The sequence below is a fragment of the Saimiri boliviensis genome, chromosome 13 (assembly GCF_048565385.1).
Source record: "Saimiri boliviensis isolate mSaiBol1 chromosome 13, mSaiBol1.pri, whole genome shotgun sequence".
NCBI lineage: Eukaryota > Metazoa > Chordata > Mammalia > Primates > Cebidae > Saimiri > Saimiri boliviensis.
Genome location: NC_133461.1, coordinates 103,195,987 through 103,212,970, shown reverse-complemented (window position 1 = coordinate 103,212,970; position 16,984 = coordinate 103,195,987). Strand labels below are relative to the sequence as shown.

At 39.0% G+C, this 16,984-nt stretch overlaps 1 protein-coding gene and 1 long non-coding RNA gene across 5 annotated transcripts in view; one reads left to right on the top strand and one right to left on the bottom strand.

Moving 5' to 3' along the window:
- LOC141580874 (uncharacterized) overlaps window positions 1-7,220 on the top strand; it is a 71,568-nt gene extending 64,348 nt beyond the window's left edge. The window contains exon 2 of the long non-coding RNA XR_012513282.1: window positions 2,964-7,220. This is a non-coding gene — a long non-coding RNA (uncharacterized LOC141580874). The remainder of the gene's footprint in view (window positions 1-2,963) is intronic.
- The window catches only part of ELP3 (elongator acetyltransferase complex subunit 3), a 99,337-nt gene that overhangs the window by 10,736 nt on the left and 71,617 nt on the right, over window positions 1-16,984 (bottom strand). The gene's annotated exons all lie outside the window — the stretch shown is intronic.

The window sequence follows — 16,984 nt, the reverse complement described above, 5'->3', positions numbered from 1 at the left end:
AAACCAAGACAGTAAAGACAGTCTGAAAGAACAAAAATGTACTTTTTAAAAAATCACAGAAGTAGCCTGAGGGAGTAGTCTCAAAGACAGCTGATTTGTTACCTGCAACGTTAAAAGGAAGAAAATAAGGGAAAGAGAGATGCAAAAGCACTGAAAGAAAATATCTGCAAACCCAGAATTCTACACGCAGTGAAGACATCCTTTAAGAAAAGGGTCGCCATAGGCCGGGCGTGGTGGCTCAAGCCTGTAATCCCAGCACTTTGGGAGGCCGAGGCGGGTGGATCACGAGGTCGAGAGATTGAGACCATCCTGGTCAACATGGTGAAACCCCGTCTCTACTAAAAATATAAAAAATTAGCTGGGCATGGTGGCACGTGCCTGTAATCCCAGCTACTTAGGAGGCTGAGGCAGGAGAATTGCCTGAACCCAGGAGGCGGAGGAGGTTGCGGTGAGCCGAGATCGCGCCATTGCACTCCAGCCTGGGTAACAAGAGCGAAACTCCGTCTCACCAACCCCCAGGACACACAGCATTTATAGCCACTCTCACATTATTGCTCACATTCCTGCCTGAGGAGATAACCACCTCCTGTCGGATCAGCAGCGGCATTAGATTGTCATAGAAGCACAAATACTATTGCGAACTGCACATGCAAGGGACCAAGCCTGCACGGCGCTCCTCTTAAGAATCTAATACCTGATGATCTGCCACTGCCTCCCACTGTCCCCAGACAGGACTGTTTAGTTACAGGAAATAAGCTCGGGGCTCCTACTGATTCTACATTATAATGAGTTGTAGAATTATTTCATTATATATTACAATGTAATAGAAATAAAGTGCACAATAAATGTAATGCACTTGAATCATCATGAAACCATCCCCCCAGGCCCCTCACCATCTGCTGAAAAATTGTCTTCCGCCAAACCAGTCCCTGGTGCCAAAAAGGCTGGGGCCCACTGCTTTAAGAATAATGCAAAATAAAGGCATTTATATACAATCATAACTGGAACAACTTGCTACCAACAAAAAATAAATTCGTAATAAAGAAGAACGGTATAAAAAACACAATGTGTGCAAACTACCCAAATTATCCATCCACAGTACAACAGATAAACTGTAGTACATCATGATGGAGTCCTACATGGCAGTAAAAATGACGAAAATGCTTTAAAGACACAGCAAACACAGAAGGGCAAAGAAAGTGCTAAAGACACAGCTGTCCTTGGCATGTGTGGGCGCTGGTTCCAGGACCACCCTTATATACCAAAATCTGCACATATTCAAGTCTTGCAGTTGGCCACAGAGAACCTGCATATTCACAGCCCACAAATACTGTTTTCAAACTGTGTTTGGTTCAAAGAAATGAGTGTAAATGGACCTGCATTTAAGGGTCAATCGTATCCGTAAATCTAAATGAATACTAACTGTATAATCTAAATGAATACTAACTATATAATAATGATATCTTGGCCGGGCATGGCGGTTCATGCCTGTAATCCCAGCACAAGGTCAAGAGATTGACACCATCCTGGCCAACATGGTGAAACACTATCTCTACAAAAAATCCAAAAATTAGCTGGGCGTGGTGGCACACGCCTGTAGTCCCAGCTACTTGGGAAACTGAGGTTGCAGGGAGCTGAGATGGTGCCACTGCACTCCAGCCTGGCGACAGAGTGAGATTCTGTGTCAAAAAAAAATCTTGGCTGGGCGCGGTGGCTCATATCTGTAATCCCAGCACTTTGGAGGGCTGAGGCGGGTGGATCACCTGATGTCTGGAGTTCGAGACCAGCCTGACCAACATGGAGAGACCCCGTCTCTACTAAAAATACTAAATTAGCCAGATGTAGTGGCGCATGCCTGTAATTCCAGCTACTCTGGAGGCTGAGGCAGGAGAATTACTTGAACCCAGGAGGTGGAGGTTGCAGTGAGGTAGTATCACACCACTGCACTCCAGCCTGGGCAAAGAGAGCAAAACTCTGTCTCAAAAAAAAAAAAAAAAAAAAATTGTGGATTTTTTAGGAAAACCGGTACACACATACACATACACATACACATACACATACACATACACATACACACACAGCAACCTCAGAAAGAGGATCACCAAATGGCCAATAAACACATGAAAAGGTAGTCAACATCATCAGTTATCAGGGAACCCAAATTAAAACCACAAAGAAATTGCCACTCATACCCATCAGAATGGAACAATTGAAACTCATACATTTCCCGTAATACTGAAAAATGTTGTAAAAGCATTTTAGAAAGCCACCTGGCAGAATCCTCAGCTAAATCTACGTACTCTCCACAACCCAGCAATTCCACTCTTAGGTATGCATTCTACAGAAATATGTTTTGATGTGTCCCAAAATACATATACAGTATTCATAAGACTAACCTGGAAACTACCCAGATACCCAGCAAGAGTTAAAACAGATCAACCGTTAACTATCTGCATAATGGAAGCCCATGTATCAATGAAAATAAATGAACTATTGCTACTACAACATCACAGCAATGTTGAGCTAAAGTAGCCACAACAAAAACATGCAACAAAACTAGATTACATAGTTAAGGGTTACACAGAAAAACAAGAAAGAAAATATCGAAAAAGTCAGGATGCCGGGAAGGAAGAGGAAAGTGTTTACGGCCGGGAAGGACCAACAGAGGAACTTCTTGGACGCTGGTTATTGACCTGAGTGGGGATTACAGCGTGTGATGGTCGGAATGTGTATCCCCCGCAAAATTTGTATGTTGAAATGGAATCCCTAATGCAACAGTATTAAGAGGTGAGGTCTTTGGGTGACAAGCAGGTCATGAGGCCACTAGAACTATGAGAAATTTCTCGTTTATAAATTACCCAGTCTAAGTTATTTGTTATAGCAGCCCGAGTGAACTAAGACACACAGGCATTGATTAAACAATTCATTCTTTAACATTTTATAAACTTTCCTATTTGTTACAGCTTACAGTCAACTTTTAAAATGAAAAAAGGCAAGATTAAATAATCTCAACTCTGTGACTGCTTAAACAGGGAATGAAATGAAATCAGTTCTTCATGTCTATGGAATAACAAGTGAACCAGGGTTGTGATCCCAACTGGACAAAGACCATGGAATTATTAATGTGATTTAATAGAGGAAGAAATAATGAAGTCTGCTCAGTATGTACTAGAATCCTGGAAATCGAAGAGTTTTATTTCTTGGAATTCTTTAAGAAAAACCTTGGCTTAATAATTTAAATGTTCTCATGTCGGAAGCAGGAAAAGGAATTACCTATATTAACAGGTGCATTCTTGTTCTTTGATGCTTACTTGTTAGGACATAGGCTACCCTTCATTGCTAGTAATGTGTTATTAGACTGAATTAAAATTGGGGCCACATCACACTTTCACAGCTGAACTTGTGAATCTGTCCTTTAAAGCTTAAATTTCTGATTTTTTGATTAGATGCAAAACATTGAGATAATTTATAATTGTTTAAAAGAAATGAATGAAATAAAAACAAATTAAAGAAACTGTTTTAATTGCTTTTGGGTTGAATTAATCAACTATTGACTACTTGATATATGTCTACCAACATTAATACAAGGAAATACATTCATTACTTTCATTCATTTGCTACTGACATGAGACGATTATTTCTCATTGATCTCATGGCAGGATAGCAATATTTTACTCTTCAACAATGCACACTAATATAAAAGTTGGGGGAAAGTTTTTATCCTGAATGTTTGAAAATGAACCTATTAACTATTCAACCCTAAATCATTAAGAATTTTTCCCATTGTATTAAAAAAATATATCACACAAAGCTAATAAAAGTTACCCATGTATAATCTTAGTTTTTCAAGTTAGTTGGTTATTACAACTCACACAGTACACATTATTCCCCAACACTGTGGAAACAGAGTATCTCGGGAGAGTCTCCTACCCAGCAGCCTAAAGGTGGTTCTATACATTTTGAAAGGTCTACCAAGATAAGAACAAAAAATAAAAATACGCAATTTACAAAGCAGGTATATACAATCTAAATAGACACTACCATGGTAATATGCTGGTGGGTTATCTTACAGCTCTTAGAAAGTTTTTTTTCTTAACAGGGAGTCTGGCCCATGATGTGACGTAAGATGGCCCACAATCATCTGATTCAAAAATATAGCGTCTCTATCAGTGCAGGATGTCTGCTGTGTAACACATCATTCTCACTTCTTTACTCATGTCAAAAATCATCAGTGTGTCTCTGCAGAAGTTAGACTGCCATCTTAGAACCTGTAGCAACAGGGGCCCTTCTATTTACAGTCTCTTTAAATACAGACTTCAAGAGGGAAAATGGCAAGGTAGGAATTTTCAGAGATTCATTCTTCTGCTAAAATGATGATTAAGCTGGAGAAAAATAATTGGAACCAACTGTTTTGGAATGCTGGAACTTAATAAGATACTTATAGCAACTAGGGGAGTGTTTGATGAGGAAGAGGCTGTCAAACTTCACCCAGGGAACAGCATGCTGAAGCCACCAACCATCCCTCATTCCTTAGCTCCACTGTAGCCACAGGGACAGTGAGCTGTTTCCTGGAGCAGCTGGCTGGAACTGGAGTGAGCAATAAGGACCGGGCCTCCAAATATTGGGGCTGTGCATTATTTTCACTTTGGAGGTTCCTGGAAGGACCAGTGCAGACACTTGTCTTTGTTTTGACCCTGTCTTGCTACCCTGGTGGAGTGTATCAAGATTTGAAGAGATACACATCCTTTCTTTTTTTGAACCAGACATTCAAGAAATTTCCTCTCAGGTCACAGGCTGATCACAGAAATAAGAACAAAAATTTCACTGACTACACACACAGTGAAGAACACAGACTTTCCAAATATAGTTTGAAAAAGTCACTAGACAGGGTCAGGCGCAGTGGCTCATAATCCTAGCACTTTGGGAGGCCGAGGTGGGTGGATCACTTGAGGTCAGGAGTTCAAGACTAGTCTGGCCAACATGGCAAAACCCTGTCTCTACCAAAAATTCAAAAAAAATTAACCAGGCGTGGTGGCACATGCCTATAATCCCAGCTAGTAGAGAGACTGAGGTGGGAAACTCGCTTGAACCCGGGAGGTAGAGGTTGTAGTGAGATGAGATTGTGCCACTGCACTCCAGCCTGGGTGAGAGAGCAAGACAGACTCCATCTCAAAAAAACTAAAAATAAAAAGCAGAAAAGTCACTGGACAAATGCATGATTACAGACCTCAAAAGCATTCCCTTAGAAGGAGAAGAATATGATCTCCAGAGTTACCACATTATACCAATTGTGTAGCTCTCAGTAGTTCTTAATATAAAGTATACAAAGAACAGGGAAGAATGGCTCATTCACAGGAAAAAAGAATTTGACAGAAATTATTCCTGAGGAAATCCAGACATTGGGATTACTACTCAAAGACATTAAATCAACTGCATTAATTATGCCTAAGGAGTTATAAGAAACCATGGACAAAGAAAGAATATCATGGGAATACTATTAAAAAGAAGAAATATCAATAGAAAATTAAAAAAAAATAGAAATCTGGCACAGAGATGTACAATAGTTAAAAAATTCACTAGAGGTGTTCCATGGCAGATATCGAGAGGCAGTAGACAGAATCAGTGAACTTGAAGAAAATGCAAATGAATTTATCTAGTCTGAGGAGCAGAAAGAAAAAATAGTGTAGAAAAATAAAAGACCTGTGGGATACCATCAAGCATACCGATATATGCATTGCTGGAGTTTCAGACAAAGAGGAGAGACAAAGGGTAGAAAAAAATATTTAAAGAAATGGTTGAATACTCCCCAAATTTGATGAAAGACATGTATCAATACATTCAAGAAGTTTAGCAAATTCCCAGCAGGACAGATTCAAAGAGACACATGATGATCACAATATGAATCAAGCTGTTGAAAACCTGAGAAAATCTTAAAAGCAGTAAAAGGGAAATGAGTTATCACATACAAGGAATCCTCAATGAGACTAACAATTGATATTAGAAACTATGGAGGTCAGAAGGCAATGGGATGGCACATTTAAAGTGCTGAAAGAAAAAAAAAAACCTGCCAACCAAGAATTCTATATCCAACAAGAGAAATTAGGACACTCCCAGATTAAGAGTAGCTAGGTAAGCCTATTACTACTAGACCTGCCCTACAAGAAATGTTAAAGGAAGTCATTCAACCTGAAGTGAAAGAATAGGCAGTAACTTGGAACTATATGAAAAAAATAACACTAAGATAATTACACAGGTAAACAGAAAAGCCAGTATTATTGCACTTTTGGTTTGAACTCTTCTTTTCTTCTTCTATTATTTAAAAGGCAAATTCAACAATAATTTTAAGTCTAGGTTAATGATATACAGGGATGAAGATGTAATCTGTGACAACAACAATATAGAGGGGAAGGGTCAGAGATGTATAAATAAATGTTCAATTATTCAGAAGATTTATATAATTGTAAACACATAAATGCACCTAACAGCAGAAACCCAAAATCCATGAAGCAAAACCTGACAGGACTTAAGGGAGAAATAAATAGTTCTACATTAAGAGTTGCATACTTCAATATCTACTTTCAACAATACACAGAAAAATTAAGACAAATGATCAGTAAGGAAAGAGTGAAATGGAACACTTCAAACCACTTAAATCTAACAGACATATATAGAACATGCTACCACTAACAGTAGAATGTACATTTTCCACAAGTGCATACAGAACATTCTCCAGGATAGATCATATGTCAGGTCAAGAAAACATGTCTTAATAAATTTAAAAAGACTGAAATTATATAAAATGCCTTTTCTGATCACAAAGAAGTGAAACTAGAATAACAGATGGACCCTGGAAAACTCATAAATACGCAGGAATTAAACAACACATTCTTAACCAATGGGCTAAAGAAGAAATTACAAGGAAAATTAGACAAAATGCAACATTCCAAAACTTATGGGATGCAGCAAAAACAGTGCTCAGAGGGAAACTTACAGCTGTGAATGCTCACGTTAAAAAAGCAGATATATATGCTCACATTTGGGATTTAGAAAGTAGATATATCTGAAATCAATAACCAGTTTAAGGAACCAAGGGGTTGGTAGGGGCTGGCAGGGGTGGGGGCAGGAAGAAGGGCAAACAAAACCCAAAGCTAGCAGAAGGAAGGAAATAGTAGATTAGAGTGAAGATAGAGAAGAGGGAAAAAAAAAAAAAAAAATCAAAACCAAAACTTCATTCTTTGAAAAGATCAAGAAAACTAGCAATGTTTACCTTAGATTGGGTTAAAAGAAAGAGAAGCCTCAAATCACACACACACAAAAATAAAATAAAAAAACAAAAGAGGGGGCATAACTACTTACTATACAGAAATAAAAAGGATTTTATAAGAGAATACCAACTGTACACCAACATGTTGGACAACCTAGATGAAAGAAATTTCTAGAAACATATAAAAACTGACTCATAAACAGTCAACATAAATCTATAATAAGAAACTGAATCAGTAATAAAAAAGGTCCCAACAAGAAAAAGCCCAGACAGATGGTTTTACTGGTAAATTATACCAAACAAAGAAGAATTAATCCCAATCCTTCTCAAATACTTGAAAAAACTGAAGAGGAAGCACACCTCATAATTCATTTTATAAAGCCAGCATTACCCTGTTACTGAAGCCAGATAAAGACACTACAAAGAAAACTACAGACCATCATCCCTTAAGAATATAAATGCCAAACTCCTCAACAAAACATTAGCAAGCTGAATTCAGCAGCATATTAAAAGGATTACATACCACAACCAAGTGGTATTTACTCTTGGAATGCAAGGAGAGTTCAACATATAAAAATCAATGTACGCCGGGCGCGGTGGCTCAAACCTGTAATCCCAGCACTTTGGGAGGCCGAGGTGGGTGGATCACGAGGTCAAGAGATCGAGACCATCCTGGTCAACATGGTGAAACCCCGTCTCTACTAAAAATACAAAAAACTAGCTGGGCGTGGTGGCACGTGCCTGTAATCCCAGCTACTCAGGAGGCTGAGGCAGGAGAATTGCCTGAGCCCAGGAGGCGGAGGTTGCGGTGAGCCAAGATCGCGCCATTGCACTCCAGCCTGGGTAACAAGAGCGAAACTCCGTCTCAAAAAAAAAAAAAAAAAAAAAAAAATCAATGTAATACACCACAACATAATTAAGGAAGAAAAAAAAATCATATAATCAGCAGCTCAAATGCAGAAAAAGCATTTGATGAAACCCATTCATGATAAAAACACCCAATAAATTAGCATAGAAGGGAACTTCCTTAACATTGTTAAGGCCATACGTGAAAAACTCACAGATAATATCATGCTCAATAGTGAAAAACAGAAACTTCTCCTCCTAAGATCAGATGCCATATAAGGTTGTCCATTTTCCCCACAGTACTGAAAGTTCTGGCCAGGGGACTTAGGCAAGAATGAAAAATAAAAGGCACCCAAATTGGATAGGAATAACTAACACTATCTCTATTTAAGATGACATGATCTTACATGTAGAAAATGCTAAAGAAGGCCGGGCGCGGTGGCTCAAGCCTGTAATCCCAGCAATTTGGGAGGCTGAGGCGGGTGGATCACGAGGTCAAGAGATTGAGACCATCCCGGTCAACTTGGTGAAACACCGTCTCTACTAAAAATACAAAAAATTAGCTGGACATGGTGGCGTGTGCCTGTAATCCCAGCTACTTAGGAGGCTGAGGCAGGAGAATTGCCTGAACCCGGGAGGCGGAGGTTGCAGTGAGCCGAGATCGCGCCATTGCACTCCAGCCTGGGTAACAAGAGCGAAACTCCGTCTCAAAAAAAAAAAAAAGAAAAGAAGAAAAGAAAATGCTAAAGAATCCACACACATCCAAAATTACTGGAGCTAATAAATTTAGGAAAGTTGCATGATACAAAATCAATATAAAAGAAAAATCAGTTTTATTTCTATATGCTAATGAACAATCCAAAAACAAAATTTTAAAAATCTCATTTACAACAGCATCAAAAGAATAAAATATCTTGGAATAAATTTAAGCAAGGAGGTGCAAGACTGGCACACTGCTAGAAGAAATCTCTTTCTGGCACACTGCTAAAAGAAATTAAAGAAGACTAAATAAATGGAAGGGTATCCTGTGTTCATGGACTGGAAGACTTAACATTGTTAAGATGATGATAGTACCTGAAGCCATATACAGATTCAGTGCAATCCCTATCAAAATCCCAATGGTGGTTTTTGCTGAAATAAAAACAGCCCTGTGAAAAATCATATGGAATTTCATACAGAATCACAAAACCCAGGATTGCCAGAAACAATCTTCAAAAAGAAGCACAAAGTTGGAGACACATACTTCTTAACTACTCCAAAGCTACAGTAATTAAAACAGTATGGTACTGATGTAAAGACAGACATACAGGCCAACAAAATAGAACAAAGAGCCCAGAAATAAACTTTCACTTCTCTTTTCAATTGATTTCTGACAAGGATAGCAAGAGTATTCAATGGGGAAAGAAAAGTCTCTCTCACAAGTGGTGCTAGAAAAACTGGATATTCACATGCGAAAGAATTAAATTAGACTCTTACGTCATAGACAAAAATGAACTCAAAATAGGTCAAAGATCTAAATTTGAGAGCTATAACTTTACAAAAAGCCCTTGGAAGAAAACACAGAGAAAAATCTTCATGTCTTTGGCCTTAGCAATGGTTTCTTAAATATAACACTAGAAGCACAAATAACAACAGTAAAACAGATAAACTGAACGTCATTAAAATTACAAACTTTTGTGCATCAAAGGAAAGTATTCAGAAAGTGAAAAGGCAACCCACAGCATGGAAGAAAACATTTGCAAATCACCTATCTTAGTCTAATATCCAGAAAATACAAAGAAGTCCTATAACTCAACAACAAAAAGACAACTCGGTTAAAAAATGGGCAACAGACCTGAATAGACATCTAAAGAAGATAAAAATGACAAAGACGTTCAACATCATTAATCGTTACAGAAATATAAGTCAACTCCACTCCCACAGAATACCATTTGATACCACTAGGATGGCTATTAAAAAGAAAAATTCTTAAGTGTTGGCAAAGACGTAGAGAAAATGAAATCTTTGTGCACTGTGGGTGGGAATGAAAAATGGTGCAGTTACCATAGAAAATAGTTGGTGGTTCCTCAAAAAATTAAATATAAGAGTTACAATTTGACTCAGCAATTACACTTCTGGGTATATATGCAAAAGAAATGAAAGCAGAACTCAAACAGTACTTGTACACCCTGCAATACTTTTGACAACAGCCAAAAGGTAGAAAAAACCAAAATGTTTATGGGACTGATGGAAGATAAGCCAAATGTAGTATACACATGTAATGTAATATTATTACACCATAACATAACATGGAAGCAAATTCTGAGACACGCTACAGCTCGGATGAGCACTGAAGACATTACGGTAAGTGAAACAACCCAGACACAAAAGAATAGATGTTGCACAACTCCACAGAGACAGAAAGTAGATTAGAGCACTGTAGAGGGAGCTAGGAGTTACTGCTTAATGGGTTCACAGTTTATTTACGGTGTTAAAAATTCTGGAAATAATGATGGTTGTACAACATTGTAAATGTAAATAATGCCATGGATTTATATACTTAAAAATAGTTAATATGGCAAATTCTACGTTACAACTTATCAACTCCCCAAATGAAAAAAAAAAAAAAAAATTCTTACAGTGCATACAATTTCTCCAGGTGTTTGTGTGGGAGAGTAAGTAGCTAAGGGTAGGAAGCCTCCAGAGGGAAACCATGTATCCTCAGCCCAAAGACAGGCTTCTATGTTCCATCACCTAGAAGAAAAATAAATGGCCAGCACATGCACCTAAAGCATCAGGTATAAAATAGGCTTGCAAGGGAAAACAGAGAGGCATGTCTTTGTGGAAGAGAGATGGCACACGAAGGGTCAGGTGCAGGCTGAGTTTTGTTGGGCCTGACCAAGCTCTGCCTAGGAAAGTGTGAGGTTTGACTGTGTTGCCATGACTGACCATATGAAAATCTGATACTAGGATTGGGTCAAGAACTCTTGAATTTAGGTCTGCCCAAAGGGTCTACCTTCGGAGAAGGCATCAGAGGTACTGGATGCCTACTAATCACAAAGCCATGGAGATGTTTTCTACCACTGCAGTTGACAGCATCCAAAGATGGCTGCCTTCTCCCTTACAGAGATGGAATTTACTTCCTCTTCCATTAAAGAAATCTAGCCTGGCCCAGTGACTCCAACCAAAAGAACTGGGCAGAAGATACATTGTGGTAGGCAGTCTCTAAAAATGACTTCCAAAGTTCACTGCCTAGGGTATTCACAGCCCTGTGTAATCCCTTACCCCTGAGGGCGAGGTGGACTCATTAACACACTTCTGAGATTAGGTTATAAAAATACTATGGTTGCCATCTTGAATGGGCACTCTCTCTCTGACCACTCCCACTGAGAGGGCAAGCTGTCACATGATATGACAAGCAGCCACGTAAGAGACCCACGAGGCATGGTGAGGAACCATAGCCCCAAGACCAACAGCTTGTGACTGATGCCTGTAAAAAACTGCACAGTGAACATGGAGGGGGATCCTTCAACTCCAATGGACCCTTGAGGTGATTATAGCCCCCAGCCCTGGCTGATACCTTGACTACAGCCTGGTGAGAGATGCTGAACCAGAGGCACCCAGCTCAGTCACTCTCAGATTCCTGCTATAGAAACCATGAGACAATAAATGCTTATTATCTCAGCCACTAAGTTTTCGGGTAATTTACTATACAATGATAGATAACTAATAAAGACATTCTAGGACTTCTAACACCGGGCCTTTGATCCTTCCCCTTAGAACCCAGCCATCATGTTATTAAGAAGCCCAAGCCATGTGGAGCAGACACGTGGACAAGAACCAAGCTGCTGATGTTGACAGCCCCAATCAGAAAAGAAATTCCAGACACACCATCCCAGCCAACTGACCGCCATTTAAGCCACCCCAGCTGAGGACCCTGACATCACAGAACAGAGAGGAACTGTCCCTTCTATGGCCTGCTGAGCTTCTCACCCACAAAATCATTATAATGGTTGTGGTTTAAGCACTAAAATTTGGATGCATGTTACATAATAATAAATAACGAAAACAACCACTAATTATTAGGATTTGCAGTGAGGCAACAGATCACACAGGGTAGAGATCTGGGGCATGGGGACTGCTCTACCGAACCCCAACAATTGATTCATGAATGGTGGCCAAGCGGAGAGTGTCCTGCTTAGGGAGTAGAGGATGGGGCGCATAAGGAAATTATCCCATGGTCACAATCTATCTCCAATTCTAAGTCCAACAGGCACTGTCTTAGAAACGTGAGCTGTTACTCAGAGACAACAGCTTAAGCCAGGCCACCTGAATAAGAAATTCCTTGCATGTGTTCTGTTGGAACCAGAGATCTGTAAACTAAAAGGCTTTACAAAACTAGTATCTTGGTTGCTACTAAGGAAGGCAGGACCAATATTTTCCAGCATTATTCAGTAAAACCTGTTCACCAAAGGAGAAGTTGCCAAATCCCTGCCTCTAACAGATCTAAAATAGAAAAGCTTTATCAAACTGAATGAATGAAGGCGATGTCAAATATTTAGAGAAAAGAACAGTTCTATTCATATTAAAGTGACATTGATCTAGAGTCAATGTCGCAACAAACTATGAAAACAGATTTTCTGATAGACAGCTGGCAGTGACCAGTGCAGGGCAGGCTGCTTTTGGAAAGAGCTTCCTTCCCCAGAAAAAAAGCCTGGCAACTGTTGTGAAATGTCTAATTTTAAATAAAGGTAGTCATTCATCTCAAAGCTCCCAGACCTTTCAGGAATGTTATCAGAAATCACATGATATAATCCTATTCTTCCTAAGCAAAAGTGTAAGACCATCATTCCCTATATCCATAAACTAAGAGGAACAAGAACGGGGACAAAAAGTCTATAAATGTGCTGTGTGTCTACATTAGCAAGGCTGGAGTTCAAGATCTCAATGTGCACACTCTGAAACATAAGAGGCTAGACTGCATGGACCTGGGATTAGCAACAGCATTTGCCAAATGCTGTTCTTCAAATGCCAATTAGCCACTCCAAATCAGTATCACTAGCTTCTGCCTGGGAAACTTCACAAAAAAATCAGTTGCTTCCAAGATTCAAACAGTAGAAGCTCATTAGTGGCCTATTCAATAATATTCAAAACATGTGTACTAATTAACAGTCTGTGATGCCAAGTGAGACCTGGTCTAATGCACTTGATGTGAGGTGTACTACATACTGGTACCTGATTCACGTACAAACAGAGTTAAATGTCAAGTCATGGAATACAGATTCCTGGGAGGAGCTATGCAATGATGCTGCCACAGTGCAGCTGCAACAGACACCAATTAGCAAACATTCAGCTAATTCATGATCTAGCAAAGTAGTATTTCATATCATCAATGCTAGTCTGACTAATGATGCTGCTGAAAAATAGCGTTCTTGTAGTAAATACTTTATATTGTATTGTCTTTAAAAAGATATTAATAATGATTTAAAAAATACTACTGGAACATGTACCAAAAGAGAAATGTATATGATCATTGTGAGAATACCAAAATGGAACAGAGGAATCTACAGAACCCAGAAAATGTACACTTAATTAGGGAACATTTAGGGGATAATTTGTCACAAAGACAAATGATGTAAAGGACTAAAGCACAGAGTACAAAAGGGCAAACGCTCTTTCCCTTCCTTTCCGATAAGTCCCGGATTAACACATGTGCAGGTGGCACAAACTGGTCTGCATTCGGCAGGCTTCCTGTATCCATTATCAAAGATATGCTACAATGAAGAAATACTTTTCCAGACATTTTGCTAAGGATTATGAATCTATTATCAGACAAACCTAGTTACAAATGTGCCTCTTTTAAACTACATTATAAAGCAAGGAATAAAACTACCTTCCCCTGAAACTGAGGGAGATGTGCAGTAGCCTGGGAGACAGGGTGAAGGTCCAGTAAGTAAATCTCAGCCATTTGTCGTTTAAATGTTTCAACAAAACAAGTGCTGTTTTCTGCCCACATACGATTCTATAAATCAGTGAATCTGGCAAACAAGACCACTAACTACAGTCCTAGAAAGCCATATTGGATTATATAAGGCACAGGTACATTTATTTTCTGACCAGGGGACACTGTGATGTAGTTTTGGGGTCATATAACTAAGACCGTCATGATTAAGGATGATCTTATCTCCACAGTGACTCGTTTACTCACCCTGTATTTAACTTCTTTTCTCCTCTCCCCTTCTCCGGCTTTTTAATAGATTTAAACAAAATGGCTATCGATCTCTGACTTCAGTGATTTCTGTCATCAACCATTCAGACCTTTTCCTCATTTCTCACCATCACTGTGCGATCCATCGGCCTTGTATGATTCTTGGCCAATGGCCATATTAATTTTCTACTTGAAAGGACACAAATAGAATAGTGCTTATGACGAAGGTAGTCAGAGGAGCCTGGGGAATAGCTGTGCATCTTGCTGCATAGCAATTAGCTCGGTAAACTGAAACAGTCACCCCATTGGCTCTGATACCTAGCCAAAATTGCCAGAAGAAAAAAAAACTCATTCTGTTGGGGGTGTTAAATGGCTTTTTAAATAGTGACTATCATGGTTGTATTTGCCCTTTTGGAAATGGTACGGGCAGTGTGACATCAGAGATGTCTGTTTCCATGGTGATTATTAGTGATGGCATTTCAGATGTTGTGGTTAGCTTCTCCAGTATTATTCCTTGCACTTTACATCGTGAGAGAGGAGAGAGAAAAACCACTCATCTTAACATTTTTAAAAGAAAGAATGCTGATCATCCAAGTAGATAAACATGGTTTTTAAGTAAATACAATTTGTCAACCTTGAACAGATGTGTGTTGACAGAAGATATATGGGCTAAGCTGGCAAATGATACCACTTGGAATTAATAGGGACTAATTAATTGCTTAGATATTTGGCAGCAATTAGCTGTTATTTCCTGCCTACACATTATTTTATAAACTGATGGTTCTTATAACACTGATTTGTCCATTTTTATATGTAGAAAAAGAATATTTTCTTACTGTGAAGTAATTAGTCTTGAGTGATGAACTAATCCGGAGTCTAAGTAGGAAGAAACTTATCTTCCTCTGCAGTCAAAGGCAATCAACGAGGGGAAGGTGAGAGTTTCCCAGCCCAACACAAAAATTCCCGCAGGGCAGGGCAACGCTGCAGCCAACTCTTCATTTGAAATGTGACCCCATGATACATGGTGATTTTGATGCCGATGAAATGAAACATTTCATTTTTGCTTTCATTTTCACATTTAGAGTTGACTGTTCACTTTCAAACGCAGTTCAAAGGAAAAAACAGAATAAACTTAAAGGCTTCTCTTTCAAGAGAAATTGCTTCGTTTGATTTTGATATACGAGAAAGTTTTCAATTTTCTCATGTAGCCATAAAGGGAGCTGTCTTTTTAAAAAGATAATCTGCTATAAAATACACAGTGTATACTTACAAACAAAATCTAGTGAAGTAACACAGATAAGAAACCAATTTGTTTTTAAATACGGAAAAAAGAATACCCAGAGTCTTCCTGTAGTGACTCAAATCAGATCTACTGTGTAGCTAATAATATTGTCTAGAGGCAGAATCCAACGTTATATACCCAAGTTATAGAGAAAATCTTCTGGCAAGATGAAGGTAAGTCATAATGAATCAAAATGCAATAAAAAAAATTCTACCTAAACGCATTACTCTTACATAAGAGTAACCAAAATGATAAATGATTCTGTCTTTCCCTTACTCAGGCTTACTAGCTATGCCAGGACAGAATATCTAGGCCACCACTGTGTACAATTTATACAGAAGCCTGAATAGCTGGAACAAGGATGGATTCACAAACTGAGGACAAAGTCAGAAAAAAAGGAGACTGCTGAGGTCAAACAGTGTCAACAGTTGTGACCTAAGTTAATACTTACTCACAGACCACAGGATTAACTACCTATGGGAAACCAGCACTATTTTCATCAGCAAACACCCAACCTACAATGAGACTGAGATCTATTGATGAAATTAAAGGGTCTCTTAATATGGCCCCAGAAAAGGACCCACCTACAGTTTAATCAAGAAAACGAAGTTGGTCATGTTGAGAACAAAGAAAGATTCTAAGGGGTAGAATTCAAGACGGAGAACTGGAAAGGACAGCCACATCCCCTTGTTTTCAATAAGGAAGTAAAGGCCTACGGCCAGCAAGTAAAATTATCCTAGATCACAAGAAGAGCTCCTGGCAGAGCAGGAATGGAATCTGGGCAAGCTGTCCTCCCCACAGCCCCCACATCAGTCCCTCTTCTCAGCTAATGTAATAAGGTAACTTTGACAAAATGCAGCCCACGGACACCATAAAGAGATTTTCATCCTAAGGATTAACTCAGAATAACTCTTTACAAAAAACGAAAACACAGGCACACACATAATTGTACTCACATCAGAAAAACCAAGGTCAAAACGCAAAAATCGGAAAAACACATTAATACCATGACAGAATAATAGGCTCTTCATATCTGCCCTCCTCAAAGTTCTGAATAATAGACTTCTCCGGCATCTGATTCAGAAACTTACACGGAACAGTAATAGATTACTAAATTGGAGAAACAGAAAGGCATCATCCAGACAGGTTCTTAAGTTCTTTCATTTGAAGGGTAACCAGAGCTTAAGTCAAACACAAAGTCAAGGCCTACGTGGTTTCCCCTATAGAGAGCAATGATGGGGCTTCGAAGCAGGGTAACAGGAAGTAATGCTTATGGCATCCTCCCTTCTGAACTCAGTAGAGTTCCAAGAAGGCATTACAGGGCTGTTCCTACAGAAACTCACTGGTCAAGAGAAACCTCTTGTGTAGACATGAAGTAGACCTATCGTACCAGCTGACACAGAGA